Consider the following 20,066-nt stretch of genomic DNA (forward strand, 5'->3'; position numbering starts at 1 on the left):
CTGAAAGTTAGCCTAGATGCATTAGTCTAATTGTAAGGGGAGACTGGAGGGAAAGAGTTTAGGGTTAGAGCTTCTTCAGGATTTTCCTTTAAGATGCAGGTTCTCACTAGTGGCATATTTGGGAGGTTTCACGTGGCTCCGGTTCCCAGCGTGGGTCAGTGAGGTGGGGCACCTTGGCCGGGCTCCCGTGCCCAGTGTCTCAGTCAGTCCAGGCTGCTGGGGGAAAACACCATAGACTGAGGGGCATCAACAATGGACATTTATTGCTCGCAGCTCTGCGGGCTGTAGTCCAAGGTCAAGGTGTTGGCACACTCGGTTCCCGGGAGGGCTCCTCTCCCGGTTGGCAGACAGCCTCCTTCTCGCCCTGTCCTCATGCGGTGGAGAGTGAGCGAGCGAGCTCTGGGGTCTTTTTCTCTTACACGGGCGCCAGTGCCATCACAGGGGCCTCCCCCTCGTGACCTCCCCTGACCCTGACCGCCTCCCAAAGGCCTCATCTCCTCCTGCCAGCACACTGGCACTTGTGGCTTCATCATGCGAATTTCTGGGGGGCACAGACGTTCGGCCCAACACCCACCTCTGCGGGAACAGGCCCCCCACGTCTCCTGACGTCACTTGCTAACCTGTGATCAGCCTGAATAACACACCGGACCCCACTCCCTGCCCAGCCGACATGCCACGTGTCTGGGTTTGCGCCCAGTGCCCGTCAACAACTCCCCCTCTCAGTTGCTGCCTTAACGCTGGCTCCGTGTTCCTCGTGGCTGTGACCACAGACTCTGTTCAGTGCCACGTTATCCTATTGGAAGTAGTTGCTCTTTGGTGAACAGATACTTAATTGGATAAGAATTGCAGGGTGAAGGGCATGCTGCTTTACCATGCGGGACCTCCCTGGGAGTTGGGGGTCCACAGAGCAGGGGTGATAGTGGGTAGAGCCACCAGAGAAACGTCAGAAGTGCAGCCACCCTGCTCCACGCCCTGCAGAACCCATCTGCATATGGAGATTCGGAACTCCCGAAGCTCACCGTTCTCACGGTGTCTAAGTGCCTGGGCTTCAGGGTCTCCGTTACTTGGGTGTTTAAGGAGATGCCATCGAATGAGTCGAGGTTGTTCCCAAAGGTCGGAGAAGTGCTTCTCTGGTTAAGCTCCCTGAGTTTCGGTCTGTCTCACAGCCCCATGGCTAACGGGCCTTCTCCTGGTCCAGCGGCGAAGGGGACCGAGAGGTCCCCCTGACTGACTGAAGTCAGCTCGTCATGTCCACGTGTAGGCCGAGTCTTTGGCCTGGAAGGTGGATTCCCGCACAAAAACACCCAGACATGATTGCAATCACACAGCCCTCAGGCACACCCCTCCCGGCCCTGACGGGTATGGCTCAGCAGGCTGGGCGTCGCCCCACACAGGGTGCGGGTTTGGGTCCCGGTCAGGGCACATGCCTGGGTTATGGGTTCGGTCCCCAGTTGGGGCGCAACCAATCAATATTTCTCATATTGATGTTTTTCTCCCTCTCTTTCTCCCTCCCTTCCACTCTCTCTAAAAATGAATAAATAAATAAATAAATAAAGTCTTTAAAAAATACTTTTAATCACACGCCTCCTAGATGGGAGGTGTCCACGCTTCCCTGAGGCTGATAATATCCCCCCCAACTGCACATTTCGCCCTGGGCAGCCACAGCCCCCGAGTCTCAGTCCTTAACCCACCACTGTGGTCTGGCAGCCACACGCGGGGCGTCCAGCCCGAGACAGGCGAGCCTGTGGCCGACTCTATCGACTGGTCCAAAGGCCTAGACAGAGCTAACAAGGGACACAGCTAACTCCACGGAGCACCAGGGTCGTTTCAGCGGCCACCCCTCTGATTTCTCCACTGTGCACCCACTCTTCTCTTTCTAGTACATTCCTCTGTGGCCGCCAGAGTCACCTCTGAAGAATACAAATCTGACCACATCATCGTTTCCATGCCTTCCGGCCCCGAATCTGAAACCCTTCCTCAACTTCCCCAGGCTCGTGTGGCCTGTGACCTCCCACAGGGGGCCCTCCGCCCTCACGTTCCGGATGGTTCCTTCCTTTGGGCCCCCTGCCCTCCTCTCCCCTCCCCCTCCCCCACATCAGCTCATCAGAGTCTGTCCCTCTGTCTTTGCGTCTGGTTAAGTCCCTTCACCCTCTTGTCCCGAGCTCCAGGCCACTCCCTGGGGCCGCTGAGATGAAGCTCACCACCGTGAACGATAAGCCCCAAGTCCTGGCGGCTGCGGCTGCTGGAATTCTCTCTCTCGCCCACAGCAGGGCCCGATGCAGGTGTCCCGGGCCACGGCCATTCTCTGCGAGGAAGATGGCATCGAAGGATCATGAATGGCCGGGCCCAGAAGTGGCTTAGGTCAATTCTGCTGGCTGGAACGCAGGCCGGTGGCCACACCAGGTTTCCCGGGAAGCTGGCCATGTGTTCTCCCTGTGCGCCCAGGCGGTGGGGACCACAGGTTGTGGGGCACACTGCAGTTTCTGCCCCGTCCCTCCCCTCCCCCTGCCCCCCACACGAGGCACCGCAGCACCTATGACAATGTCCACCTCACAGGCACGCAGGTGATCCTTCCACTAATGTTCATCGCCTCCACGCAGCCCCTGGGGCAGGCACACCCACTTAGCGTTCAGTTCGGTGGCTCCGCACGCCCTGCCGCGAGAGTGAGTGAGAACACACGTGCCCACGCTTGCTGCGTGCCCTCTGCGGGAAGCGTCTCCCCCAGCGTATCTGAGGGCAGAGGGACGTAGAGAAATCCCACGTTTTTATTCGGCAAACAGCCAAGAAAGGTCCTGATTCGGTCAGAGTTCAAAGTCAGCCTCTGCACCTTCCTCTCGAAGGAGGGTCTTAGAAGGCCACGCTATGCCGTGGATTTCCCTGTCGTCCTGGTTTCCAGTGGACAGACGGACAGTGGAGTTCAGGGCGGAGGGGCACAAGGACAGGCACAGTTCTAGGCCGCTTCCCCCCTGCTCCCACCCCCCGAGTTTGCAGTGGTCTCAAGGGCAGCGGGTGTCAAACACTACACATCCAGGGTCCCACCCATCACTGTTTCATCCCTATGAAACACCGCCGCGCCTTGCCGCCTACCCGCCCTGGGGCAGCCCGCCCTGGGCCTGCAGAGCCAGGCTGTGGCCCGACTCAGTCACTGCGGTCGGGGATGTCCGTGTAAGAGCCGGAGCTCGCTCTGGCCTCAGTCTCCTCCTCTGTGATGTGGGTATACGATAAATTCCCCAGGGTGGCGGGAGGGAACAGAGCCCTTCCCTTGGGCCAGGATGGACCAGGCACCGAACATCTTAACTATCTTGTAATCTTAACTATGTTGTAAAGTTGGCACTTTCTCCCCATTTTTCGGATGAGGGAACCACGGCTCGGAGACAATGAGGAGCCGTCGGGTCCTGCAGCTGGTGAGGGGTGAGGCGGGCTTTCTGGCCTGGGTCTGACCGAGGGCCCGCACCACCCAGCATGAGGCCCCGAGTTCCGACACGTCCTGTAAAACTCACGATGTGTCTCTTCCACCTCGGGCTCCATCAGGGCGGGTTCTACCGTCCTCTGTGGCCCCGTGATGCCTCCCTCCTTCATTCGAGTGCTGAGGGGCCCTTCTTGCCTCTGAATTCCAGCAGCGGTTGGTGGTAGACGGAATCATGGCCCCTAAAATTGTCCACCTTCTGACCCCAGGAGCCTGTGGCTGTGTTACCTTAAATGACGAAAGGGACTCTGTAGATGCAATGAAGTTAAGGATCTCCAGGTAGGAGATTCTACCGGCTGTCTGGGTCAGCCCTGTGCGATCCTGGGGCCTTAGAAGGGCCAGGCAGAGGGACAGTGTTGGAGAAAGATGTGACTGTGGAGGCAGCGGCTGGAATGAGGCCCCTTGAGTAGGGAGGGAGGGGCTGTGAGCTGAAGACGCAGGCGGCCTCTGGAGACGGAGAAGGCGGGGAGACGCATCTTCCCTGGAGCCTGTGGGGGCAGCTGGGCCCTGCCAACGCCTTGAGTTTACTCTCTGGAGCTCGTGGTGACCTTCTGACCCCCGGAACTGGAGCAGTAAGTTTGTGTTGTTTTAAATTCTCGGTTGTGGTAGTTTGCTACAGCAGCCGTGGGGGACGGACACAATGGTGGCGTTTTCTGTGCAGAGTCTCTGGGGCCTCACTGAACACTGGGCACAGCCTTGGAACTTCACGGCTCTGCACGTGTCACATGAGCGCCCAAGCTAAGGGAGACGCCCTTGGCGTGCGGAAGGGGCCACGGGGCTTTCCTCTCCCTAAGGGCCTTGCAGACACGTCAGCGGGTTGTGTAGGAATGGGTTGGGGTCCAGGGGAGAGGCCGTGGAGACGACCGGCCGGTCACTGTGTCAGCAGACACGGTCCCTGGGGATGGGAGCCACACAATACTTTCACAGCCTGAGTCTCGGTGGGGCCCCCTCACGCAGGGAGCTGCCCTGCCTTGGAGACTGGCCCGGGCAGCACCGGCTGTCTCTGCCGCTTGTCTCACGGGTCAGGTGAAACTCAGGCTCTTTCATGTGACTCGACTGCAGCCCAGCCAGCAGCCTCCACGGCGCAGGGCACCGAGCCAAGCCGAGGGGTGCAGTGGCGGTGGAAATGGCCTCGCCACTGCAGAGATGTGGGCGGTGGGGGGCTGGGAGCCAGGCAGGCTCTGCACCCTGAGGCCTCCCGGCCCCACACTGCAGCCAGGCCCCAAGCAGAGGGAGACTCGTGTCTCTGTCACCCTCCAGGTGGAGGTGAAGGGAGAGGGTGGGAGGGTAAAGCAGCCAGCTGGACACTTGATGACTTCCATGGTCACCCAGGGGAGCCCGGGTGGCGAGGGAACTCCAGGGTGCTGTCCGGGAGTGGCTGGGCTCGGCTTTGACGATTGTTTGGGTCTGAATGGACTATTCACCTAAAATAAAAAGGCCTTTCAAAGTGAGAGACAAACAAGCTTTTCCTTGAGATCAATGAGAATGGCTCTTCGGCAATCACTGATTCAGGCAGCAGCCAGAAGAGTGTTCCAATTAGGAGCCGAAGAGGAGGGGTATTGATGAGACGGGGGGGGGGGGGGGGGGGGGGGGGGTAGTTGCACCGAGAGCAGGAAGGCTGCACTTCTGTTGGCGTGAAAAACAGAGAGATGCTAAAGCCAACTAATATGATTAGCTTCCACTCTGGTGGTCCTCCATCCAGTAGTCGTCATAGCTGCTTCCCTGTTACCCTTGCACATGGTGCTCCGGGGCACACGGTCGTCGCTTGGGCTCAGCCACAGGTGGCCTTGTCCCATCCTAACATCCCAAGGTTTGACGCGTGAGACGTGCGGGTGGTTCCCCTGCGGTGGCAGCCCTGTCTCCGTTTTAAAACGACTCGCTTGTATTCCTGGTTGCAGACCACCGGCCTTTCCTAGCTCCCCTCTTGAGCCACTGGGCTGTCATGACTGGGTATTCTCACCACCCCCTCCCCCACAGCCTCCTTAGGGGCCTCGTGTTCATAAATCCAAGAGCGTTCAGGGCTGCAAGTTGCCGCAGGGATCTCATCTACCTACATAATGTAAACAAGTAAAGCCAAGTTCGGAGATGGGTGGCGTGTCTGTGGCCACACAGCCGGGCCCTGGCCCAGAGCTCTCCGGGGCTGGTGTGTCTCCAGTAAAACTTACCCCACAAACAAGGCTAACGCCACCCACCCCCCTCTCCATCAGAGGTCCATGTGAGGCGGAGCCTTTCCCCCCAGCTGGGCCTCAAGAGGCCCCTTGCTGGCCAGGTGGCACAGCCTTTGGCTAAAATTCCCTAAGGATGAAAGCGGCAGAAAGATCAGAAACACATAAACTGCGGGTCACTCGGAGCTATTTTAATCTAAATCTCAGGAGAGTGGAGGGGAGGGTGTGGGGGTCAGGACAGAACCGCCGCGGTGGCTTTGACCAAACCCCCAAACACTGGTGGGTCCCACAGGGGCCGTCTCACCTGGGACAGTCTGAACAAGGGTTTCCGGTGCCGCGAGAGCGGCTCCTGGTGTCAGGACCAGAGTCCCCTCCACCTGGGTGCTCTGCCCGCCTCAGGCCTTGCCCCGTTCCTCCTGGGCTAAGGTGGATGGATCTCCATGGCGTCCCCATTCCGGCGCCAGGAGGACACAGGGGCGGGTGACAGGGAGGATGGATGTGGAGGGATGGCGCACAGTCCCTGCCACACGGGACATCTTCTGGGGCCTAGACCGCGGACATGAGCATGCATGTGGCCCCAGCTCCCCAGACAGCTAGCCTCTGGCCTGGGGATGTGCTGAAGCGTGCCTGCCCCTCTCTTCCCAGCACTGGTCCTTCCGGGTGACGCCGTGCCACTCTGCGGGGGCTTCTCCCAGCCTGCACACAGGGAGCCTGGGGGGAGCTCAGTGCCGGTGGGCTTGATGGTAAACACTCCAGCTTCCTGGCCCCTCGGGCCAGATCGCTCCGCTCCGAGTCTCTTCCGCCCTGCCCCCCAGAGCTCTCTAGAGGGGCTAGTCCCGAACGTGCACGTGGGAACCTGCTCTGACATGCAGCCCTGCGTGTGCACGCCGCGGCAGCCCTGCACCTGTGCTCTGTGGGTCGCCCGCCCGTGATGCACTCCTTACCGGCTTTGCTCCCTTCCCGTGTTCTGTCCCCACTTCCTGTCCCCCGCTTCCTCGGATAACCTCCCAGACGCACCACCTACGTCCAGATCTTTGCTTCAAGGTTTTCTCCGGGGGAGGCCTAACCCAAGACATATGGCCAGGGAGACGTGTGGGCATTTTTAGCTAAACTCCAGGTTCCAAGGATTCTGGACCATATGGACCATGGGTTGTGTTTACATCGTATTTTTCACAACTTTCTTTTATTAAGAAATCGGCCTCTGCAGATCAAAGTGGCTAAGAACTGACTGTGTTTTTCCCCATCGAGGGTTGTTTCCTTCCCTTCCTTGGTGGGGACACTGGCCTGGAAGGGTGGAGGGAGGAGGAGGAGGAGGAGGAGCATGGTGTAACCCGTCTGCTCAGGGTCGGGCTCTGGCTAAGTCCTGTGGACACAAAAAAGAGAGAACACGGCCTCTATCTCCCCTGGAAGGCTCGTTCCATTGGGAGATTCAAGGCGTCAGTACACGAGAAGGCAAACGAGAGAGATCAGCGCAAGACACGACCCGTCAGAGCGCGTGTTTACGTAAAAGCAAGGGTGTCCTTGAGCAACGAAGAGGTCTCCACGGGCAGGCTGGGAAGCCAGAGGCTCCTAGGATGGGAGAGGTGGACAGAAAGAGAAAGGACATTCCAAGACGGAGGGTTTCCGTGTCTGTAACACGATCACCTGTGTCTGCACCGACCTCAGCTGCTCGGTCACGGAAACGTCAGCCGGAAACCCTCCCTTCCGGCTCCGTGGAGCCGCGTACGCACCTTCTCTTGCTCTCTCAGCTCAGCAGAACACGAGTTGCAGGTCGCCTCGGGGACGCCGCTTTCTTCACTGAGTCACTGTGGCTGGGTGGTCAGGGCTCTGGGGTGGGCCCGGATCTGCTTCTGCCCCTCGGGCCAGACAGAGACAGTGCTCTCTCCCCAGGTACATCCCCATCCCTCCCCCACACCTGTGACGTCACCCGCCCCCCACTCTCTCTGCTTCTCCCGGATGTCTGCGTGCTTGTTCTTCGGGGAAGCTCTCTGGGGCCCCTTATCCTTCAGGCCATTCTCAGAATGGTCCCCGCCCCCCGAGAACGGCTCCTGGAGTCTCGTCCTGTCTTCGTCATCGGGAGGCTCTCTGCCTGAGGAGTGATGGCTTCCCAGCAGGCTCCCTGACACCTTGGAACAATGCTTCTCGGGTGGACACGAGCTCTCATCGGTCCTGGCTTTGCAGGGACTCGTGAGGCTGTGGCTTGCACAGAGCTGCAAGTCACACCCGTGACATTAATGAAGGGCTGGTCCAGTTGGGATCAGTTCCGTTTGGGATGAGGCAGACTGTGCTGTGGCTCTTCAAAATTGCCCGAGTTCCGTCTCTCCTCTTTTCCTCAGGTTTCTAAGCCCCAGGCTGACGTCCCACTTCTCTTAATGGGCGCTCGAACAAGCTGAGCTGTTTTCCAGAAGGTTATGCCATCTTCATGTTGCTTTAAACTGGACGCGGGATCTGGATGGACTCGGTCCTGGGGCGTGGCTCCTGGTTCCTCTGGCCTGGGACCACACTCCTTCTCAGCGCGAGTCTCCCCGGGCAGCTGGGTCATCGTCTCTCCCTGGCACTCATGGACTTGACCGCTCTGCTTCGTAATGAGCGGCCTGACTTAGGCTCTCAGACAGCAGCAACCAGTAGGTCTGAGGGGTGAGGCGGGATGCACAGGGTGTGTGTGGGTCATTCTATCCGGGACCCGTACTAGCCAGAAAGATGCAGAACTTGAGACAGCATTGAGGACGAGGAGGTGAAACTGCTTACCTCCTCCTTTTTCTGCCTTTCCTGCTGTTCAGGTGGCTCTTCCCTTCTGTCTCACCTGGATCCCGACCCCGATCTCTTAGTAATCGTTGCATTGCTGAGGAGAATTAGTGCTGGTGCAGCAGACGGCCCCACTTCTCAGCGGTCGAACACACAAGAAACACGTCTCTCACTCCCACGAGGTCTGATGAGCATGCGAACCTCTCCCGGGCCGCTCTCCGCCCAGGGTGGGACTCAAGGCTTCGGGCCTCACCTCTGGGGAGACCCTGCTTCCTTTGGGACATTTGCTACTGAGAGGCAGAGCTTGAGGGATCACATGGTACATTAGTTTCTTTAAAAAAATTATTGATTGATTTTTTTAAAGATTTTTTAAAAAGATTTTATTTATTTATTTTTTTTAGAGAGGGAAGAGAGGGAGAAAGAGAGAGAGAGAAACATCAATGTGCAGTTGCTGGGGGTCATGGCCTGCAACCCAGGCATGTACCGTGACTGGGAATCGAACCTGCGATGCTTTGGTTTGCAACATGCGCTCAGTACACTGAGCTACGCCAGCCAGGGCTTTATTGATTGATTTTTAGAGAGAGATGGGGGACAGAGAAACATCAGTCTGTTGCGCCACTTATTACCCATTCATTGGATGGCTCCTGTCTGTGCCCTGACCAGGGATTGAACCTGCAACCGTGGCGCATTGGAAGGATGCTCCAATCAACTAAGCTACTCGGCCAGGGCCTAGTGTGCCCCTTCCTTAGGGCTTGTATAACAAATGGTCACGAACGGGATGGCTTCAAACAACAGAAATGTATTGACTCACAATTGTGGAGGCCAATGTCCGAAGTGGAGGGGTTAGCAGGGTCGGCAGCAGCAGCGGAGAAACTGGGGGTGACCTCGTTGCGTCCTTTATCTTGGGGTCTGTGCGACTGGCCGTCCTCCAGCCTCTCGGACGCCCAGCTCTGTCTCCGCCTCCACGCTCACTTGGCCCTCCGGCCTGTGTGTCTGCCCTGTCTCTCTTTTCCTCTCGTGAGGACATCTGTCACATGATTTAGGGTCTGCCCCAAATCCAAGATGATCTCATTTTGAGATCCTTGACTTAATTACATCTGCAAAGGTTTTTTTTTTTTTTCCTTTTCCCTTTTTCTCTGAGGTCACTTTCACCAATGCTGGGGGTTAGGATCTGAATACAATCCTTTGGGGGCCCCCATTCAGCCGGCTGCACGTGGTTTGTTCCATTGTCAGCCCAAGCGCAGCGCACAAGTCCAGCCACACCGCCCTGGGGGTGACAGACTGGGCCCCCCCGCACAGCTGCCCTCGCCAGGGAGCCTGGGGAGTGGAGGCGGGGGCACCTGGCCGGTCGCTCTGGCACCGGCGATGCTCTGGAAGAACTCACCCTTTGCCTGGTGCCCTTCTGCTAAGGACTTTGCAAGGACAACCTCACCGCACCCATCTTCATCCTCACAAGGGCCCTCCAGGGCGGAGACTCTTAGTTCGTTATCCATCTTCCGGATAAGTAGGCAGCGGAAATGCAAACGGTTTTTGAACGATTTGGAAACCAAGGTCGTGTAGGAGGTGGAACCACCGTCTTCCCAGAGCAGACTGCTTTCAGAGCCCACACCTTTAGCTGCTGTGTGCCGAGGCCCCCAGCTGGACGGACTCCTGGCTGTCTGTCCTCACAGGACAGAGTCGGCCCCTCCTCCACACGCCTGCGCTCAGACCTGCCTTCTGCAGGGCTGGGGCCTGACCTGCTTGGAGCAACGTGCTCACCGGGCGCTGCCCTCCCTCCGAGACGCTCTCTCCTGCACTCTGCCAAGTGTCTCAGCGTCCTTTCCTCCACCACCGCTGGTTCAACGCCACCTCGGTGGACGCTGATGAAACAACCGAAGTTCTTACTTTCTGGTCCAGCCGCCGGATGGCGTCCATCGGCCGGTGTGGCAATGCAGGTGTCCCATGTCGTTGAAGTAAACGGCGAGGGGAGAGGCTGGCTGGTGGAGCCTGATGTCTGTGGGCCCAGCACAGTCACCGGTGGCCTCTGAGTGGGAGGACCCTGCACCCTCGCCTCCTCTTTGGCTGCTCACAAGCTGCGTTTCTAGCACAATCCACCTCCAGCTGCAAAACCTCAGTCGGCAGCTCGTGCGAAGTGGATCCAGACTCCCTTGTCTGACCAGGGCAGCGCGGCTCACTGTGGGCCGGACGCCCTTGCAGTTTTCACAGCCCATGGGGAGGAGGGCGTCAGGGTGCCTGCTGCCCTTCCTGCCCTTGAAAACTCCCTGCGCGCTTGTGGCAGTGCAGATATGTTACAAAGGGATGCTTGTGTGATTTCACCTCCACCCCTGGCCATTGATCCAACCCTGTCTCGTGTACACACAGCAGAGCAACAAAGTATTTTTTAAAGGAGAAAAGGGAAGAAAGGCAGGAAGGGGAAAGAAAAGAAGGAAAAGAAAATAGTTTTCCTCTAGCTCGGTTTGCAGGTAACAAAAGGCATTTCCCTCCATGTCCTTGACAAGTGCGTAGCTGGAGATCCTCATCTGCTAAACGGTCTGGGAAACCTGCCTCGGTTTCTGCAGATGCAGTCATTTCCGTTTAGCAGCTGGGGGGCTGTGGTCAGTCCATGGACGGGGGCACCCGAGGGCACGAGCTGGCACCGGCTCCGCTGCCACTTGCTGAGCACAAGGCATGGTATTGATGCCATAGGGACACGGAGCAGAGGATGCGCCTGGCACGCACAGATCCTGCAGCCTGCTTGGGTTAGGCGCAACGGGAAGACATGGCCATCTGTCTGCAAGGAGACTGCTTTTTAACGGAGGTGAGAGACGTGCCCACAAATAAGGGAGAAGCGTCAGGTCCTTTGGCAGACAGACGGATGAAGCATGGGGAGGGAGCGAGATCGATCTCAACTCAGAGAACGTTCCACGGAGAGGTACGCGTGGGTCTTGAAGAAAGCACAGAACTTTGACATATGGAGACAGGGAAGGGGGGTTGTCCGGGGGGCGGGCAGACACAGGGGCCAGAAGACATTCTGCTGGGAGAGCAGCAGCTATTTCGATTTGGGAAGCGCATGGGGAGTTGGGACTGGTGTGCTGGCGTCGAAGCCTGGGGGAGCAGGGGAGGCCGGGCCGGGTTACAGATGGCCGCTCCAGCAGAGAGGGCCCGCCGTGCCCCAGCCTGCCTGCTCCTGGTCGTGGAAACACAAGCGGTCCACACCTCCCAGCCGTCCTCACAGCGAGGTGTGGCCGTGTGACTGAATCCCAGCCACGAAACAGGAACAGAAGCCATCTGCCAGGAAAAAGAAGCAGATGCCATGGTAAGGAGAAGGTGAGTTTGTGCAACTTTACAGCTACTTCTTACCGTGCCGGCTGTTATCACCACCGCCACCACCACGACTGTGATCACCAACACCACCCTCACCACTGCCACAACCCCCTCACCACCGCCATCACTATCACTACCACCACCACCATCACTGTCACCAGCCTCTACCCCCACCCCCTCCACCCCCACCGTCATCACTGCAGACAAGAGTACTGCGCACACCTGCTGTACCAGGTGTCATTCCAAGTACTCTCACGTGTCACCTCGTCTAACCCTGACGTTGACCCTTTGAGGTGGGCATGACGATGAGCTGATAGTGAAGACGTATTGAGTCAGGGGTGGTTTTCTAGACTCAGGACTTCCAGCCCACCCGTGCTTCTGCAGCTCTTTGAAGTGAATTCTCAAACCCCAGGATTCAGGCAATGGCTTGGCGCTATTTTCCTAATCCTGTTCACCGAGAGTGCTGTGGTCCCTCAGTTCACCTGGGCTCGCAGACCCGCGTGTTTGGAGATGAGCACCGTCGCCTGCAGCCGACAGTGTTCCTGGCCGGGGGCTACGAACCAGAGTTATCCAGTGTCCCCTGGCTCTGGAACGTGGGCACTAAAAGCTGTTGCCTTTCTAGCCGTTCTTCACGCTGATGCTGCTTACTCTACTGATAAAATGGAACAACTGGAACAAAAGGAACATTCTGTTTGAGAAATAAAATGAGGTGTTTGGAGACCTGACCTACAAAGGCACAGAAAATAGATGAAGACGGGTTTCCAAACAACATGTTCCGACCGGAGTGCTCAATCCTGTCGCCGCCTCCATCAGCTCCTTCCGCGTCTCCGCAGCCCCATCGACCTTGCTCTCCATCCACAGGCACATGACCTGGGTCTCTAATCTCTCGCCTTCCAGCCGTTCCCATCTCACCGTCCCATTTTTCAGCTCCGTGCCCATCTCAGCCACTTATCAGAGCACTCATTCCCCTCCCTTCCCGGTGCACTGCCTGCATGTTTTTGGTTAAATTTTACTTTAAAAAAGGTGACATCATTCTCTAAGGCTTAGAACAAAGGCAGCGATGCTCTGCCCCACCCTCCCCGTCTCCAGGTGGCCTCTACCAAAGGAAACATCTTAGCCCTGGCTGGCATAGCTCAGTGGATTGAGTGCGGGCTGCGAACCAAAGTGCCTCAGGTTTGATTCCCAGCCAGGGCACATGCCTGGGTTGCAGGCCATGGCCCCCAGCAACTGCACATTGATGTTTCTCTCTCTCTCTCTCTATTTCCCTCCCTTCCCTCTCTAAAAAGAAATAGAATAAAAAAGAGGATATTCCACTTTCAAAACAAAACAAACAACAACAAAAAGAACAAAGGAAACATCTTTCAGCATTTTCAGATGTTTCTCTGAGCATTTACCACCGTGTTTCTAAAACATGCTTATAGTGCAACTCTTAACCCTGCAGTTTCAGGAATTATATATAGACTTCCTAAATGAAATATGAAGGTTGATCTCCTCCTCGATCGGCCCTTCTGCTGTTCTATCCATATGACTATGTTTCAGTCAGTGTTGGCATTTTCATTATGTCCATGGCAATATAATACAGAGCTGAGTCGTTTAATGTGCTGTTGCTACATTTTCTCTCACCAGTGATTATTATTTGTCTCATTTGTCCTTTGCTTTGGTTTTGTGAACTCACCACTACTTGAACCTCAGACTTTCCCCTGAAAGTGTACCTGGTCCTCAATGTATTCAACTACCTCGTCTGTAGTTTTCTACCTTAGGTTTTTTTTCTGACATGTTCCTCCATCCTCTTGCCCCAGTAGGACGGCAGCACAGCCCTCGGCCTGGAGTGTCTGTCTGTCTGTCCATCCCTCCGGCAGTCACTTCACCTCTCTCCTCTCTTCAGGCTGCCCTGCGTTTCTCCTCCTTGGCTGGCGTTCATGGTCATGGAATACGTCTCTGGGTTTCCACCAACAAACAGTACCTGGAAGGTACATGTTCCGAGACTGCGCATTTTTCAAGATGTGTTTTCTTACCTTGGGCAATTGAATGATAGCTTGACTAGGTATAAAATCCTAGGTGGTGAATAATTATTTTCACATTTCTTACATTGTGTTTTCTACTTACATTGTGACTTATTATTTAGACAATAAAATGCATTCATTAAAAGTCTATCATTTGATGGCTTTGGTAATTGTGTATAATTGTGGAATCACAGCTATGAGAGAGACAACGGTTCTACCACTCCAACAAGTTGCCCCTCCATGGTTAATCCTCAGGCTACCAATGCTCTGATTTGTGTTACTCTAATTTTGCCTTTTCCAAAATCTTGTATAAATGGAATCACACAGTTTTTAGACTCTTGTGTTTGTCCTTTGTCACTTCCCATAATGTTTTTGAGATCTATCCATGTTGCTCTATGTACTAATACTGTATTCCTTTGTGTGACTGAGAAGTATCCCATAGTATGAATACACAGCATTTTTTCATGGATTAATTGATGAACATTTGGTTTGGGTCCGTTTTAGGATCTTATTACTAATTCTGCAATAAGCATCCACATACACATCCTGGTGTGGGTCTATGTTTCTACACCCTTTCTTTACCTGTGAGTAGGCGGGGCTCCTGGGGTATGTGGTAAGTTTGTACTCAGATTTGTGAGAAGCGGCCAACCTGGCTTCCCCAGTGGCCGCGTCATTTTGCATTTGTGCCTGCAGCGTGTGGGGGTTGGACTAACTCCGCTTCCTTGTCAACACTGGGTATGTTTTCTAAGGTGTTTGAAGGTGCTCCTTATTCTGCTGTTGGCTCCATTTTGGTGAAGAGAAATCACACACCATTCCTTCACTGTCTCTTGTCTGTGCCCTTTAGGTTTTCCCTTTTGTCCCAGTGTTCTGAAAACTGACAATGGTGTGTTTTGAAGTAAGTGTCTTTCATCCTCTTGTTTGCCAAATGTTTCAAGCAAACTTCCCAACTGGAGACTCACATCCTTCAGTTCATGGGAATTTTCCTGAATTATTTATTTGGTAACTCATTCCACTGTTATTTCTCTTTGAACTCACTTTCAGAAACACCTATTGGTTGGATGTTAGCTTTCTGGAATGATCATTTCATTTTGTCTATTTTTCTCTCCTATAATTCATTTCTCTTTAATTTTGTCTTATTAGCTGAAATATTTTTTTCTATTTTGTCTTTCAATACTTTTATTGCATTTCCATTTTGATCTCACATTTATAGTCTTCAAGATGTATTTTTTGTTGTTGTTGACTGGATGTACTTGCTTTTAATAACACCTTATTCTGGTTTGATTAAAACAGTATTTACCAGGATATTAACAGCAGTTTTTCCCCCAAAGACATATTATTCTCCTTGCATCACCCTTGTTGCCTTTCCCTTATCTGTTTGCTTTAGAATGTGCCTTTCCTTTCACGCTAGATCAGTGATTCTCCACCAGGCAGGTGGGCGAGGGAGGAGAAGGAGGAGGATTTTAACCTCAGGGGACATTTGGCAACGTCAGGAGATATTTTTGGTTGTCACAGCTGAGGTGGGTAGAGGCCAGCGATGTTGCTAAGCATTTCACAAGGCGCGGCATGCCCCCGCCCCAGCAAAGAATTTTCCAGTCCAAAACATCAATAGTGGAGAGATGACGGAACCTTGTGCTGCTAGATGCTTTTGTCAACTGTCTGCTGGCCCTTGGCCGTCTGCTCTTAGTCAGATGCATTAACATGATCTATTGGCAGGGCTTGTGGACTGGCGGATTCAATGCAAAGAGACTTGGCTGGGCTTTTTCATTGCTATTTGTAGGTCATTGTCAGAGCTGCCGAGAAACCCTACCCTGTCCCAGTGTGGGTGCGGAGGGGGAGGGGCCTAAATAAGCCTGGTGGCCTGTGTGCTCCACACCGAACAGGAAAGGGCCCAGGGGTCTCACTGTGGAGGACACAGACTACAATTTAATTTTCTCGAGTTTTGGTCCATGCCCTGCCATCAGCAATTTATGCTCTGTCTCTGCTGTAATCTCTCCGGGAAATAAACGTCAGCCTTCTGCCCGGTCGAGAGGGATAACTCAGGATGCGATGCCCTCACCCGGACTTTCAACCAATGTTCCTGTTTCTGGTGACACCTGTCTCCTCAGTGCCCACCTGGGCTCCAGCCTCGGCGCATCCTCCCAGGGGATCACTCCCTCTTCCAGTGTCAACTCCGCTGCTTTTCCCCCAGCAGCTGCCCTTGCAACTGTCCCTTCAACACCAATTCTCCTGCTGGCTGTTCCCTAAGCTCTCCGTGAGTGATCTCACCGCTGAGCTAAACACGAAGATTTCACCTCTCATCACACCAGAAGCCCCAGACCCTGTTCCTCCAGGGGACGGCATTTCTCAGTCCCCCACCTCTTTTCTTGCTCCTGTTGAGGAGGACACGTCCCGTCCTGGAGAGGGTGCACCGTGGCTCCCGTGTGGGGTCAGCCCCTTCTGGTCTCATGAGGAAAGGCACTCCAGGACTCATTCTTTTCCTTCAATTCGTAGTTTCTCCCTCATCAGCGCTTCCCCCCTCTTCCTGTAAGATGTGGTTAGGTCTACTCTGTCTTTAAAGACAAAATCATCCCGTGACCCTGGTGTTTCCTAAGACTCTTCTCCTTCCCTTTGGAGCCAAACTTCTGTTTAAAAGTTGTCGGCACTTCTCCAAAGCACTTACCCACCTGACGCATGTGGCCTGCCCCCACCCTCCCCAGCCTTCCACGCGTCAGAGTAGTCTGGCCTGGCACCCTCTCCGAGGTTATCCGACGCCTCCCTGCCCTCTCGTCACTGCTCTGTCTCGCTGGCTTCCTCCCTCCTGACTCCTGGGTCTTGCTCTGACTCCCTCCCGCTACCAGATGGAGGTGTCACGTCAGGCCCCACACTCAGCCCTCATCCTTTCTCCCGGGACAGTCTTCATTACACCCATGGCCTCTGTCGGCTGGCTACCCAAGCTTCCTCATCGGCTGCCTGGTTTTCAACGCTCAAACTCCATATAAGACACATCTGAGAGAAATAATCATTTTTTAAAGACTATGTGGCCCTGGCTGGCGTAGCTCAGTGGATTGAGCGTGGGCTGTGAACCAGGCATCGCAGGTTCGATTCCCAGTCAGGGCACATGCCTGGGTTGCAGGCCACGGCCCTTAGCAACTGCACATTGATGTCTCTCTCTCTCTCTCTCTCTCTCCCCCTTCCCTCTCTAAAAATAAATAAATAAAATCTTAAAAAAAAAGACTATGTGGAAGGAAAAAAGATGGCAGCCCAAATATCGTTACAATGGGCGGCGGGCAGCCGGCTGTCCCCCGGCTGCGGGTCCTGGGTGGTCTTCCGTCATCAAGCCTGGTAAACAGCCTCCCACTGCACCAGAAGACTCAGTCTTTGAGCCCTTTCTCCACAGTAAATCTTTGCCTTATTCTGCCTTAATTTGGGACCTTCTGAAACTCCCAAACTATTCACATGTCCCTGTTTCCCAAATTGCTTTGAAATGACATGTTAGAGTCCATCTGTAGCTCGACCAGACAATTGCGGTCTTTCATTCTCTGTAAGTTCAGAGTGAAGGCCCAGTTATGTGAGTTCTGTGACTTGAGAACAAAGGAGGAGGTGAGCCTCCTCTGAAAGCCACACTGGCTCACGTGCGCACAGTGTGCTGCTCCGGATTGAGTCTTGTGGTCTGGATTCCTGGCCCCAGATTGCACTGTAGTCACCTGGGGCACTTTTACAACACACTGGCGTTTGGGCTCCGCCCCTCGGCCAGTTATGGGGCTCAGGCCTCCATGCTCTCCCAGGGCTTTTCATGTGACTCCCTGTGCAGTCAGAGCTGAGGGCCTCAGCTCCGGTGGGTTTTTTGCTTTGTCTGACTTTCATTCTCTTTGGGCAGAGGCTCAAACCTTACTCCGGTGGTTCTCAGAGTTTAGTGTATATTAGAATCCTCCGGAACACTATTATTATGATGGCTCTCTGTGCCTCACCCTTAAAGCTTCTCATGCAGCAGGACCAGGAGGGGGCCCAATGATTTGCATTTCTACAAAGCTGCCAGGGGCTGTTGCTGGTCTGGGAGCCACACTTGGGGAACCACTGCCTCATTTTGCTGAGGGTGCTCGCCTTCTGGAGTCTGCTCCTCAGGCTTAGGGTGACCAGCCAGTCTTCACGTGGACACCAAAAGTCCCTTGTCTTGGGAAACCCCTCAGTCTCAAGAAAACTGAGACAATCGGTCACCAGAAATGTGTGCCCCTATCCTGATGTCCAGAATCTGTGAGTGCGATCTCATCTGGAAAATAGGGAGGGTGAGGAGGGTGAAGGGGGTCACACACATGGTAATGGCAGAAGAGCAGGCCTTGGGCAGTGAGCACACAGTGCAGTACACCGATGACGGGTTCTACAACTGTGCCCTTGACAGTTATACCATGCTATTAAACAATGTCGCCCTGATAGGGGCTTAAGACTTGGAAAATTTTAGCTTAAGGTAAATAGCCATAAACCTAGCAAGTAATGTGTATGTTAAGCTTTTGTTTCAGAAACTACAGATAAGGCCCATCCTGGCTCCTGAGAAAAGCAGCCGACCTCCTGGGGTGCTGGCTAGAGATTACTGCCTGGAGACATCAGTACTGGGAAGAAGCAGGCGACTACCCCTCCCCCTTGGAGATAACTGTTGAATTTCAAAGCCCTCACCGACCCTTGTTTGCCCTCCCCCAACCCCCTTATAAAAGATCTGGCCAGGAAAGACAGGGTAGGATGGTTTGTTAGGGTATGAACCCACCATCTTCTCGGATCGCCAGCCATCTGAATAAAGCGTCTATAAAAGATTCCGTCACTGTCATTGCTTATTGGATTTGGTAGTGACAGGCAGCCCGGATGCCGGTGTCTTTTCTGGTTACAACCCCAATACATTTATTATTTTTTTAAAGAAAAAGGTCTTTGTAGATGTGATGAAGTTGAAGATACTGAGGTGAGGAGATCGTTACTGGATTATGTGAGTGGGCCCCAAAGCCAATAACAGCTGGGGTTTTTTGTTTGTTTGTTTGTTTGTTTGTTTTTTAACGCAGCAGAGGGAGAGTGTGTGCAAAGACGAGGAGGTCGTGTGGCCACCGAGGCAGAGAGCTGAGCGGTGCAGTCACAAGCCAGGGGACGCCGGGAGCCACCAGAAGCAGGAAGAGGCAGGGCGTGGATTCCCCCCTGAGTCCCCAGAGGCAGGGTGACCCTGCGGACACCTTGACTTTGGAACCTCTCCAGAACTGTGAGAGAATGTTTTTCTCTTGTTTTGAAGCTGCTGAGTTGGTAGCCATTTGTCACCGCAGCCACAGGAATGAACACGGGCATGGTCCTCCTAACCGCTGCTCTTCTGCTGGGGGTCTTTCTTGTCCCTGGTGTCTGGCAAACGTGCGATATTCTGAGAACACCCGGCTGCCCCCGGGACCAGCCGGCTGACTGCTGAGTCTATGACAATGCTTTCCGGGGAGAACGGGCTGGAAACCAATGGAGTACAGCTAATAGGCTATGGTAAAAGTTCTGAAGACGATCTACAGTAGGCCATTAAGCAGCCAATGGTGTAAATAAAAAATCTACTGATATTAAATGTGCCACTTTGTTACACAGGATATGACAGGCCAGCAATTGTGGACGGCCTGGCTGATGCAGTTTGGAACCACAGTGCTCTGGGTCCAAAAAAGGAACCACGTGGAGAAGCCGGGAGCATGTACGCATGTCCTGGGCTACCAGGGAAGCACTTCGACCCCGGCTCTGGGGCAGAAGGGCTTCCTGTGTCCTGAGAAGGTGTCATACCTTCACGTCAGTGGGCCACACGGAGCTGGAGCCCAGGTGAAAGGGCTGTGTCACCCCCCGGGCTCATCTGGTGAACTCCAGGTCACTCCTAAGGCCTGTAGCCAAAATGTTTGGAAGAGGAAGGCTCAGATACATATGGCAGCTCCAGAAAGGGCAGCCTGGCCGGCCACAGTCTCTGAGTTCTGTGCCCTGGGCCGGTCCTGCCCTGGAGCACCAGGGGTGGGTCCACAGGGCCCCCAGACTGGTGCACTCTGCTTTCTCCACGTCTTCTGGGTGTTCTAGTGTCAGCTCCCGGGGGGCTCTGGTTCCTCCAGCCCCTCTGAGTCTGAGCCAAGGCTTGCTCCGGACAGTCAGCTTCCAGACAGTCCCTGAATGGACCACTGTGTGAGTGCCCAGCGCAGGCTGTCCGTACTCAGCCTCTGCCCAGTGTATACGGAGCCTTGTCACACTCTTCCTCTGTGTATGTTTTCAAGGTTGTTCATCCTTTGTCTCAGGTCCATTCCCCCACACACTGAGCTTGTGAATTATTTAAAGACAAGAACCTGGCCACCTGCTTTTTTCTAACATTCAAAGCTCCCAGGCCTGGCACCAGCACACAGTAGGATTTTATCTGGTACAGACATAGTC

Source organism: Phyllostomus discolor, chromosome 2 (genome assembly GCF_004126475.2).
Source record: "Phyllostomus discolor isolate MPI-MPIP mPhyDis1 chromosome 2, mPhyDis1.pri.v3, whole genome shotgun sequence".
Classification (NCBI taxonomy): Eukaryota; Metazoa; Chordata; class Mammalia; order Chiroptera; family Phyllostomidae; genus Phyllostomus; species Phyllostomus discolor.